General features: G+C 39.0%; 1 protein-coding gene across 1 annotated transcript in view; it reads left to right on the top strand.

Annotated features, from left to right (window-relative positions):
• Positions 1 to 12738, top strand: part of LOC136279032 (tetratricopeptide repeat protein 28-like) — a gene marked incomplete at its 3' end in the record, with an annotated part of 66197 nt that overhangs the window by 36581 nt on the left and 16878 nt on the right. The window lies entirely within an intron of this gene.

Raw genomic sequence — 12738 nt, 5'->3', positions numbered from 1 at the left:
GCAGCGGAGATTTGAACCGCTGTAAACTGCCAGCCACATGAAGGAAATTCTTTAGTGGGGGCTTTTGTCCACTGGCTGGTGAATTGCAGGATGTTTAAGGCCAAACAACTCTGTGGTTAACAGATACGCTTATGTGTTTTTGCGCGCATGTCGTATCGATATCACGTAGAATCAGTTGCACTACTTCCTTTGGGTGGGTTAAGAAATTAAGAGTAGTGCTACTACATAGAACGACGACTTGCCTGGAGATGTTTGCTCCGTTTGTGAGTTTCTCTCTCTTGTTGACTTGGAGTGACATGTTTCCAGTTTTGTTCATATTTAACCCTTGAAATTTCGTATAGAACGCTTTTTGACAAAGTGTCGTAAAACTGAAATCAAAGCAATCCCAACAGCCAATCAAAAGAAAGAAAATACTTTGAAGAGCCAAAGAGAAATCAAAGTGAACACAACCAAACTGTCTAAAGCGCGGGAAAACACGGGCGACCAAGTTGTGGTTGATTTTACTTTTGCATCTGATTGGTTGAAAGAGGGTGGCCCGAGTTTTCTGGATCAATGACAGAGCGGAGCAAAACCAATGTAATCTTAGATTGAAAATTGCCCTATGAGTTCAAGATTTCTTTCGCGTGGTCGTTGACTTGGGTCAAGCCTGAATCAATTATCACACAGAGAAATCAAAAGCGAATGATTGAACTGTTTAGTTGAACTTCTAAGTTGAACTCGTTCAAAACTTAACAACGAAACAGGCTCATGATTTTTTTAAGACACCTGGACAGTATGAGGCTACGTAGTTGCGTAGCGATTGCAGTATTTGTGAATTTCTACTTATATATGATTTATGTGCCACTCTCGCTAAGAGCGGTCCTCTTGACTTCCCGTCGGAAAAAAGTTTTCTTTTATTTTTTGCCCATGAAAAGGGCTTAGGACACATGTTTCAAAAATAGTTTAGTTGTTCTCCAATTCTCTTTTTTTGCTTCGCCACAAGCCAAAAATCATTTCTGGCCAGACCACCCCTGCGAACAGTGATCGAAAGTGTCAATTTCAAAGATTTTGTCCAGCGCGCAGCGACTGCAACAATGTAGCTCACGGAATTCTATCTTGCTACATGTTACAAGGTGTATTCATTTAGTTCACAGACAAAATATGGAAACTTCAGCTGAAATATTTTTCATGCCAGCGTGATCAGAGGAGACCCTGCTCTTCGACCTTAATTTGCATATCAAAAATTCACTACTTTGTACGAAAGAATTCTCAAAATGCAGGCGTTAATCGGGCCGAAAAAGCATATCAGTGCATAGTTTATACACCAATGAGGTCACGTGGTATATCTCTAGCTTCCATCCACCAACTTCTTAAAAACAACGCAAATCCATGTGTTTGCTCAATTGCGCTCGTGTCAAAGATCATTTGCATGATTCTTGGAATTGACCAAGATCTCCTTTTGGCAGTTCAGACTTCGTTCGTTTATCTTCTACGTTGAGGATTTTAGGTTTTCACTGCAACTGAATGGAGATTGGATGCCGAGTTGTCCTAAAACGTTGCGTAAACGTTATCGGTCGTAACGCTTGCGCGCTTGCGTGACTTACAAAGTAGACAAAGGTGATAGGAAGGCCTCCTCGATAATTTACGTTGAAATATCAGGTCATGAATTATGCAGTGTGGAGAAGATCAAAATTAAAGAATAAAATTTGGCACTCTGGTCATAACAGACATATCGCGTCGCTTGAAAGGACACAAAAATAAGTTAAAATAGGTTGCAGTGTTTATATTTACAAAACAACACGCATACACTCTGAAATAATTCTTGCAGATTCTTCCAAGATTTAGTATACTGAACCCGATGAACTAACCCTCCTTTCCGCAGATTTGTTTCCATCACTAATGATGTTACGCTCTTATGGACCACAACGGTTTTGAGCGACAAACTCGACATTTCCCTGCGACCATCAAAATCAACTGGACAAACCCAGCTTGATATATTGCGTGACGTGATTGTGCAAATTTTCCCCCTTGCCATATGGCCTGTATCGCGGGTTCTACAAATTGAAACCAAAATTAGTTAGTGTAACAAATTAGAATCAAAAGTTATTAAAATGGACTAAATTACATTTTAATGAGAATTTTAACTTTTAAAAAGGTTTACTTAATTCATGGAAAGCAAAGATTGGAGTGGCTTTGGATATTTAAGCCCTGATTTCTCTCCTGGGACGACGTATCGAGTTATTTGAAGTATTACCAGCTATCCAGCGAAATCCTCGATTACAAGTTAATTTTGTTTCATTCCGGTCAGTTTGACCACGATATGGAAAAAGATATAACAGGTATTGGTATGTTCTAAACATCTGAACACTTTAAGAAACATTAGAAATGCGGTGGAGGTACTTGTTAACAGCCACAGCATAAGGGAAAATGTGAGGCAGTAAAAGAAAGCCAGACTGACTGGATTGAAGTTTCGGAATTTAAGTTGTACTCGTATAACATGAGTAATATATTTGCAATTTCTCGAGAGTGAAGGCTATTATCTAACTAAAAATTGGTTCGTAAGTGCCTATCTGGGCTATCTGCAATAGCAGACAAAACCAGAATTCTCTTGACAAAATCAAAGGACAAATTGTCATGACGAATTTTTGTCTCAATTTTTGTACCCGCTTAAAACTTCAAAACTGTCAAATTTCGTCAGAGCTTGATCTGCTCATGAGACCAGCTGGCATAGTTTACCAATGGACTCAAACTCCAGTTTCAGGATTAATCGGACGTCGTTTCAAAGTTTTAAAATCCACGAGTTTCGCGACAAAAAAAGATAATGCCTTCCAGGTAAATTTTAGTGAGTTCGATAACAAGCTGGTGGCAGCTTTTACGACAAATGGCGTTGAAAACTCAGTTTCCTTTCACTGCCTCACATTCTTCTTTTTGCTCTGGATGCTAAAAAATACTTTTACTACATTTCCAGTGTCCTTTAAGGTGTTCTGGTGTTTAGAACATACCACTAACTGTTTTATTTTTTCCAAATCAGGGCTGAAATACCCAAAGCCACTCCAATCTTTGCTTTCCGTGAATCAAGAAAACATTTAAACGATAAAATTCTCATTAAAATGTAAAATTCTTCAGTCCATTTGAATAACTTTCGATTCCAATTCGTTACATTAACTAATTTTGGTTCCAACTCGTAGTACCTGCGAAACAGGTCGTATGACAAAGAGAAAAGTTTGAACAATCACGTCACGCAATACATCAAGCTGGGTTTGTCCAGTTGATTTTGATGGTCGCAGGGAGATGTCGAGTTTGTCGCTCAAAACCGTTGTGGTCCATAAGAGCGTAACATCATTAATGACGGAAACAAATCTGCAGAAAGAGGGTTAGTTCATCGGGTTCCGTATACTAAATCTCGGGAGAAACTGCAAGAATTGTTTCGGAGTGTATGTAAGTGGTTCTTTTACGGACAAAATATCGAACACGGATACATTAATGTTTTGTTCAATTACATTATTGTTATGCGTTATAATACAAGTCTTAAAATAAAATAAATCAAATTCATCCGGAATACATCGATTTTGGATGTCATACATCGATGTTGTGCAGCATACATTGCTTTCCTGACTCATTCACGCGTGACCTTATATAACCAAGAGATGTTCAATAAAACTAAAAGATGAGGAAGCGGAAATAGAAATGATCGGAAGTTAGATTAAACAAGAAGCCCCGGAAACTAACATTTTCAAAATGGCGGAAATGGAGGCAGACGATCAGTGAAGTTTGAGAAGCACTATGCAAAGTGCACGGATTTGGCTGCCCAACATCGAAGGATTTGTTACGTCTTTGGTTAGGCTACTGGAAAGTGCAAAAGGGCAAAGGAACACTGAGTCCTACGACTCGGCTGAATTTTTTAGTCGCCGTTTACGAGAAAACGAAAGAACTCTTGTCACTTTGACTCTAAGAATAGTATTCAGGAATCTATTCGAAGAGTGGATCCGGTTCTTCGCACTTTAAGAGCAGCGCAGCAGATAATTTGTAGAGTGTACAGTGTGCCATGGCTCAATGCGTTATGGTAAAGTAAAAGAATTCGTTGAAGCGCTATTTAGTTTAACACTACCTTCTTTCTAACGAGTCTCTGTTTAGGGGGTCTCCTTTTTTAACAGCCCCCCTACACCATTAGAGCCCACCACCCCTTTTTTCAAAATAGTCAGGCAGTTTGTTATTTCTCTAGGGACAACACCCCCCTGGGGGGACTCCTGTATAAAAAGGACAGGGATGCTTGTCATACTTTTTAGAGTTTAAAAATGCAGGGTTAGTTGGTATGGTGGTCAGCTCCAAAAGGTCCACAGTGGGAGCTTTTGCGCTACCTCTTAGGTAGGGTCTTGAACAGAAAAAAATGACAGCTAGAGTTAACTGTGTTGTTTAAGAATTGTTTCCTCTCAGGGGTGAAAAGCATATTAAGCTATGCCCATAAAACAGGATCTTGGTACCTTTTAAGGGTTCTTTTCAAAATTTGTGACAAGCACTCCTTTCCTTTTTATATGGGAGTTCCCTACACACAGGGGCAACACTGGTTTAAATCTGTGATACAAGGGAGGTCAGGCTGTAACTTTGATGCATGAGTATTAATGCCAATTCAACTCATGATTTGAGATACCTCTCCCAGTTCTATTTAGCCCCCTCACTAATCACCCTAACCCAGTTTCCCAGCCCCCACCTTCCCCTGATATTATGCTCAAAATTCCTGACTATCATGCCTGTTACTCATGGGTGGTCAAAAATGCCTCTTGTTGTTGTCTTCATGGTGTCCAAAAGGCACATTGATGGCAACCAAAAACTAATCCAGCCATACAAAATTATCATTCATGGTAGTTTAGATGGTTTTTCAAGAATGATAGTATTCCTTTAGGCATCAACCAATAACAGGGCTTTAACTGTACTGCAGTATTTCCAGTCAGCTGTTGAGCACTACAGTTTACCATCAAGAGTTGGCAGTGATCTTGGAATGGAAAACATAGAAGTTGCTCGCTTCATGCTGCAAGAAAGAGGTTTAAATAGAGGCAGCCACATCACTAAAAAATCTGTTCATAACTAGAGAATAGAGCATCTCTGGTGTGATGTCAACTGGGTTATTGTGAGCCGCTTTTTGAACATTTTCCTCTTTCTTGAGCACGGTGGAATTTTAGATCCAACAGATGAGGTGCATCTGTTTTGTATTCATCTAGTCTACATTCCACTGATTAATAATGCAATTAACCAATTTATTGGTCAGTGGAATAATCATCCTGTAAGCACATAATGTAATTTCTCTCCCAATCAGCTCTGGATACAAGGAATGCTACATTTCAGAAATTCTGGGCATAAGGCTGTGACAGATGTGACTGCCAGCAGGGCTGTTAATTTATTCAATCATTATGGGATTGATGAAGAAGGGCCTGTACCTGACATGCAGAGTGACTTTGCAGTTTCAGTACCTGACACAATTACTACTCTGACACATAACCAAGAATTGTCACTGCAAGAAGCTGGAGATGCAGCCTTCCAAACTGGTGATCATGATGGAATCATAGCCTACCAAGTGGTATTGCAGATTGCTTCTTTTTATTTAAACTGCTATTCATGATTTACTGTATTAACTTCATGTACTTGGAATGAACTCTTAATACAGTTAGTATAAATTGGTTACTGTTATACATGTCAGTATGCCAAGAATAAAATTACTAATGACAAAGTAAATGGGAAACAGTAACAATAATCAGTTATAATCTCAAATCTAACAGCCTTACTAATACAAAGGGGTGTAAAACTTTGAATAGCTGGGAAAAAAAATACATGATGTTGTAGTGGCATAATGTACTAGATGCTTCATAGTATTAACACTTTAAACCTGAGATCTAGCAATCACTCAAAACAATAACAAATGAGGTAAAGCTATGGCTACATTGCATGCATAATGGCTATTGCAGAGAAGTTTATACCCTTGTGAATTAGCTCTTGTAAGCTCTTTTATGTTAGTGTTGAGTTTGTCATGCTGTTAACAAAACAGTTAATATGTTGAGTAACTTGAAACTGGAACTTTGAACGTGGAACATTTCCCAAACGGATTTGAAAATTTTATTGTTTTATATGAAGGGTCCACTGGCATATATTCCTTGGCCACTGCTTAGGAAATTAACAGAGATTTTGTATTAATTTGAGCAGTAGAAACTTCTAGCAATAAAGGAGCAAAACATTCCCATAAACATATGTAAAGTCATGGATAATTGTACCAAGTACAAAGATTTTTACCTCAAGTTACGCCCTCCCCTATTCAGTCTCTTAGTGATTATGATTCTATGTGTTACTTTTTATGTCCTATGAAAAATTATGAATAAAAATGGTTTGTGGGCCCAAGAATAACACAACTGTTAACTGAAAGTAAGATAAAGAAGGATCATCCTTTCATGTCTATATCTTGCCAAAACCAATTTTGCCATAAGCAATACTCTCATCCAAGAATTCTTCCGATATTAGCCCGACGAAAACCGGCGTCATTTTGCAGAGTTTGCAACTGTTGCAACAAGTTCGTTTAGATCAGAGATCACCTCAACTTCATTTGGGAAGGCTTCTTCTATTCTTAGAGTCAGTGACAAGAGTTCTTTCGTTTTTTCGTAAACGGCGACTAAAAAATTCAGCCGAGTCGTAGGACGCAGTGTTCCTTTGCCCATCTGCACTTTCCAGTAGCCTAACCAAAGACGTAAAAAATCCTTCGATGTTGGGCAGCCAAATTCGTACACCTTGCATAGTGCTTCTCAATTTCACTGATCGTCTGCCTCTATTTCCCGCCATTTTGAAAGTGTTAGTTTCCGGGGCTTCTTGTTTAATCTGACTTCCGGTCATTTCTATTTCCGCTTCCTCGTCTTTTAGTTTTATGGAACATCTTTTAGTTATATAAGGTCACGGATGAATGAGTCAGGAAAGCAATGTATGCTGCACAACATCGATATATGACATCCAAAATCGATGTATTCCGGATGAATTTGATTTATTTTATTTTAAGACTTGCATTATACGCATAACAATAATGTAATTGAACAAAACATCAATGTATCCATGTTCGATATTTTGTCCGTAAAAGAACCTCATATGTATGCGTGTTGTTTTGTAAATATAAATACTGCAACCTATTTTAACTTGTTTTTGTGTCCTTTTAAGCAACGCGATATGTCTGTTATGACCAGCGTGCCAAATTTTATTCTTTAATTTTGATCTTCTCCACACTGCATAGTTCATGACCTGATATTTCAACGTAAATTATCGGGAAGGCGCCTTCCGATCACATTTGTCTACTTTGTAAGTCACGCAAGCGCGCAAGCGTTACGACCGATAACGTTTACGCAACGTTTTAGGACAACTCGGTATCTAATCTCCATTCAGTTGCTGTGAAAACCTAAAATCCTCAACGTAGAAGATAAACGAACGAAGTTTGAAATGTCAAAAGGAGATCTTGGTCAATTCCAAGAATCATGCAAATGAGCAAACACATGGATTTGCGTTGTTTTTGCACTTAGACTTGTATCTTTCTGAGATTTATCTCTTCACCACTTATGCCTGCTCTTTATTCAGGTGAGTCAAGCTGGGCTTATTGTGCAAAGTTTGTGCAGTTGCTTGTCCAATCTGATGTTCTGATGTTCATACAGGACATCATAAGTGTAAAAAGTATACTTTATTAATAACTGATGAGGTTCTTTTAATTTCTAAAATTTTTTTTTACTTATAAAGATTCTTTCTCTATTTAGTTAGATTTATATCAAAATGTCAGCTGTAGGTTTACAAACAAACCGCGATTTAAGATGTTAATAAAGAAAGAACGTAAAGAATGGTTTCAATATCTAAATATATATCCTTACGAAGTTAAGAGCCCACGACTGTAAATGTCGAGAATCGCTGGCCAGGCTAAAAAAATCGAAAGTTTTGCTAATTTGCCTGGAAAACCCTTTTAGGGAGATATATTCAAAAAAAATATCTCAAAGTTTGAAAAATCAAATGTGTCCGAGAAAATGGGGAAAAACGAAAATTTGGTTTTTTACCTTATTAATTATGCAAAAAATACAGTAAAATTGACCAACTTTAGTGTGCTAGTACTGAAGGAGGATGTTTCGTAAGAAATCGGGGATGTTTTTACTTCAAAATGTAATTCATTTGATTTTTATTTGTGGCACTTTTAGGAGCTTTGGTCTAATTTTAAAATTCACATGATTTTTTAACAAAGTACTCTCAAACACTTGTTGCAAAAAGCGAAAAATTGAGCGACTTCAAGCCTTCAAAACGTGTCTTGGTATGTGAGAAATCATGTCAAACTACATGCTGGCACAAAGTTTAGTCCTTATACGAAAATAATATGAAATAAAAAATTTGGGTAATTCAGAAAAGTGCCGGCAAAATAAAAGAGTTTGCGACGCATTGTGGCTAAGGTCAGCAATTTGCATGATGCAAATCAGCCGTAGAAATCGTACTTGAGAACTACGAAGTAAACAAGATAGTTAAAGATGGTCAAAAAATTCTTTGATATGGAAATGATATGAAATTATACAATAAAAAATCCGTAGACATTGCTGAAGAGGGCTGTAAATTGATGTATAGATACGAATTTTTCTGTTAATTTGAATTGCAGAAGACTCTATTATTGTTGACTCCCTATTTCAACGATCCAAACGTGGCTGACTTTGTCGAATTGAAAGACTGTACTAGGGACGTTACAGCTCACTGGAAGAGTTATAACATTTTGACGGATGTTAAAAGCGTCAACAACGAAAGGAAATTATTACTTACACGGGCAGGTTAGTAAAGATCGTTTTGATTTACAATTTTCGATTGCAAAATAAATGCATTTGGACTATTAATTTCTACAGAATTAATTTGCTAATTAAGTTTTCTTTACCAGGGATTTTCATCGCACAGTAATGTCAGATACATATGACGCCGGTATGACCTAAACACAGAGACGCGTACGGTACTCGCTGGCGAACAGGCAAGACTAGATGTTGCGTTCCAGCAGAAGTAGCGGGTCACAAGTCGACAACCTTTCGAGGTGATCGTGGAATTGACAGAAAAAAATCTTGGTTCGTTTTTAAAGAAACTGGAATGCTCGTCCCAGTTGGGTCGCGTAAGTGCAGTCAAACCGTACACTGCTTTAGTAGGAGAAATATGTAAATCTAATACACTCTTAATGCTTTGACCCTCTTTTGACAAATAAAACGGACGCAATGTGCCCAAGAGGATGAGGAACGCCAACAAACGGCCAATATCGCAGACATTATATTAGAAATGGGAGGTGGGGCGAGTGATTTAAGTTTTTTGTTATTCTGCGTTTACATACTGAGAAATAATGGTATATTAATTGGTGCACGTTGACGATGAGGCTACCATAGCAGATCATTGTATGTCATATCCTTAGAGTGATCCGAGTGACAGCTGTTTTCAGCAGAAGTGCCAACATACCCATGGGGACCACTGTTTTCAATGTGAAGAGCTTGGTACTTTTCTAGATGAGATTCAAGTGGCTGTTGAGGAAGCTTCTTTTCACACGAAAAATGATCATGACGAAGCCACATACTTGGTAAAGCACAGCAGGGACATAATTCATCCCTGGAAGGCTCACCAGCTCCGTACAGTGAGGCAAGACCAGTCTAGATTAAAGATTCTCACATAGCTAGATAGTGGTTCAGTCTTTATTACCCAGGACTGGGCCATGAAATTTCTACCGCGCAAGTACCGTGAATCTCAGTCAGACTGGTTTGGTAAGCGCAGCATCTCTTGATCTATATGCGTTGTCGTGCGCCGCCAAGCTGACCAGTTTGAGTCACAAGGATTTGTACATATTATCCAGAACTGCACCCAAGGAAGTTCCGCTGTGGTCTCCATTATGGCGCATATCCTTAGAACTTCGAAATCAGAGCACCCAGAATTCAATCAAGCATTTTTTCGTCAAGACAACGCAGGGTGCTACCATAGCACTTATACTATATTGTCAGTGCCAACAATAGAATAAGAAGCAGGAATTCGCGTTTCTGTGATAGGCTTCTCAGATCCCCAGGGCGGAAAAGGGCCTGCTGATCGTATGGCTGCAACAATTAAAGGACACATAACACGATTCATAGACGAGGAGAACACTGTTACCAACGCGAAGGAAATGGGAAACACAATTCTATCCCATGGGGTCTACCTGGGGTTCGTGTAGTGATGTTAGACAGTCTCGGGGAACTCGAAACTGCTCTCCCAACTCGACAGAAGATTAGTGGCATCAGTAAATAGAACAACTTCAGATTTTATCCCGGTGGAATGAGGGTGTGGCAGGCATTTGATATAGGCCCCGGCAAATGCATTTCTTTGGAAGGAACAAATGGTGAACCTTACGTTATATTCTCTATGCAGTTTCTAGCTATAATGTAGCATGATCTTTAGTTTTGAGACTGAAAAATTCAGCAAGGGAAAGCTGGAAATCAAGATCACTTGAAAACATCAAACCTGGCACCAGTTTTTGTTCTAAAAATTTATTTCAAGTTTTTTTTTATTTAGAACGCTATACTAGAAAAAAAAAAACTTCTACTTCATTTAGGTAACAGTCCACAAGCTGCACCTAACGCTATTTTCGCAATGTGAAACCAACGAAATCTCGCTCTGGATAATGTTTAGGTGTGTTTGGTTTTATCTATCATGTTATTATTTTCCACAAAACGCCATTACCAAAATATTTCGGTTACTTTACCCTCGGAGAATTTAAAGAGATCGCCCTAAGGAGAAAACTAAAAAGAGCCTACTAAAACTTCCACAACGGATCACGCAGAAGAAGAGGACTATGGCCGTGAAGCGAAAGACCATGATCAAGTGTTTCAATGTCCAAAAGAGGGCCGCACGCGTAGTTTCCAACGGCACTCTTCTCTAGAAAAGCATCTCGCGTTCGGAACATGCGCAAAGACGATTGAAAGGGAGACACTTCTTGATGAAGCGAAGGTTAAATATGCTGCAAGACTCGAGGAAGGTTCAAGTTCCGTGCAAACTATTCCTCTACCTCCTGAAACGTGTCCTCGTAGCAGTGGGTGTGTAACACCGCCTGAAGGCTTCGCTTTAAAAGACGTAAAGAAAGCTTACTGGTTTAACAAAAAGCAACGAGAGTATCTGACTGTTAGATTTACCATCAGACAAGGAAGCGGCAGGAGGGTCTACGCGAAAATTGTTGCAACAGAAATGAGAAGAGCAAAGGGATTGAACGGGGAGCGCTTGCTCGGTGTCCCTGAGATTTTGACAACTCAACAAGTAGCTTCATTTTTTTCCAGAATGGCAGCAAAAGTGAAACAGCAGCAGCCCCCTGCGCACAAACTGTAACTGAGCAAGATCTGGTTGCTATGGAGGAAGAATTTTATTTGTCAAATGTTAAGGAGTCTATTTTTGAGCAGTTAAATGTAACTCATCCTATTCATTACCAACAGTACAACATCTGTTCCATGGTCGAGAATAACACACTCAAAAACCTCAAACTTACAATCTTAAAACTCCTTTGCGAGAGTTTCAATCTTGCATTACCACCTGGGGTTGTTCAGAGAAAAAGAAAAAAAACTTACATCGCTCTGCTCGAAGACCTTATTAGATGCTGCTCTTGCAGTGCAGTTTAAAAGGCAAATGGCAAAAGGCTGCTTCAAAAATTGAGTTTTCTATGAACGTTGATATAGAACGGGGGCCGTGTAGCATATTTTGGATCGGAGGAGCTATTGTAGTTCCCGCGTAGTGTGAGCTCATTGGCACCAACTTATATATGAGGGTCCTGGCGCCTCCCCTGGCAAATCTTGAAATCTTGAGCTTCTGAAATCACCGGAAACACGTTTTAATCCTAAGAAAAATTTGTCAATTTTTTTACCACAAAGATTAAAATAAATAATAATGATAATAATAAATTGTTCTTGGTGGGGCTACAGCCCATTCAACCCCATAGCTCCACGGTCCCCGTATTAAAGGCGCAAACCGGAAACGAAGAAGTCCCCTTCGAACCGCACTTGGCAGTCAGCCTGGAGTCAGATAGGATCAGACCGGCTAGATATTGTTTGATATAGACTCATAAAAGGATTTACACAAGTAATGCAAAACGATATATATAGGACTGGATGCTTTAGAATGGAGTTTTTACGAAAAAGGATCGTGTCCGCTTTACTCAGCATTTTCACCTTTGATCCAACGTGACAACTGTCACGCAATTGAAACATTTTGCTTTTCGTCAAGACAGTTACGAGAAATGAAACAAAAAACTCATTGGCTTAAAGACGAATTAAACACTATTAAATACTGGTCATTATTCTTGTAATTTTTATGTTGTAGCCGTCAAAAGAGCCCTTCCTACACCAGAACCGTTAGGCGGTACGATTTCTACAACTAACAATCAGGAGCTCATGGTCCCGTCTGCTCTCGATCGAGACATATTCAGTACTGCTATTCATCAAACCTCGCAGGGACTCGATAAATAAAAACCACTTACTTCCCGAGCCAGTTCTTTTGTCATTGATCATTGACCTAGGTCGCCATACAGTTCTTCAAAATCCGTCGTTCTCTATCCCAAAGACTCGCCAATTACAGGAAAGTGCATAAATAAAGTCAACTGCTCTCGATCGAATTGACTACTACAGAGTTCGAAGCGTCCTAATATCCTGTAAACTTGCCATTTCCTCCCATCAAAAAACTTCCCAACGTGCCAGAATATCCCTTATTTTCCATGTTAAGTAAGTGACGGGACGCCAAGTT

This window comes from Pocillopora verrucosa, chromosome 2 (genome assembly GCF_036669915.1).
Source record: "Pocillopora verrucosa isolate sample1 chromosome 2, ASM3666991v2, whole genome shotgun sequence".
In the NCBI taxonomy this organism is placed as follows: domain Eukaryota; kingdom Metazoa; phylum Cnidaria; class Anthozoa; order Scleractinia; family Pocilloporidae; genus Pocillopora; species Pocillopora verrucosa.
This window is presented reverse-complemented; position numbering and strand designations above follow the sequence as displayed.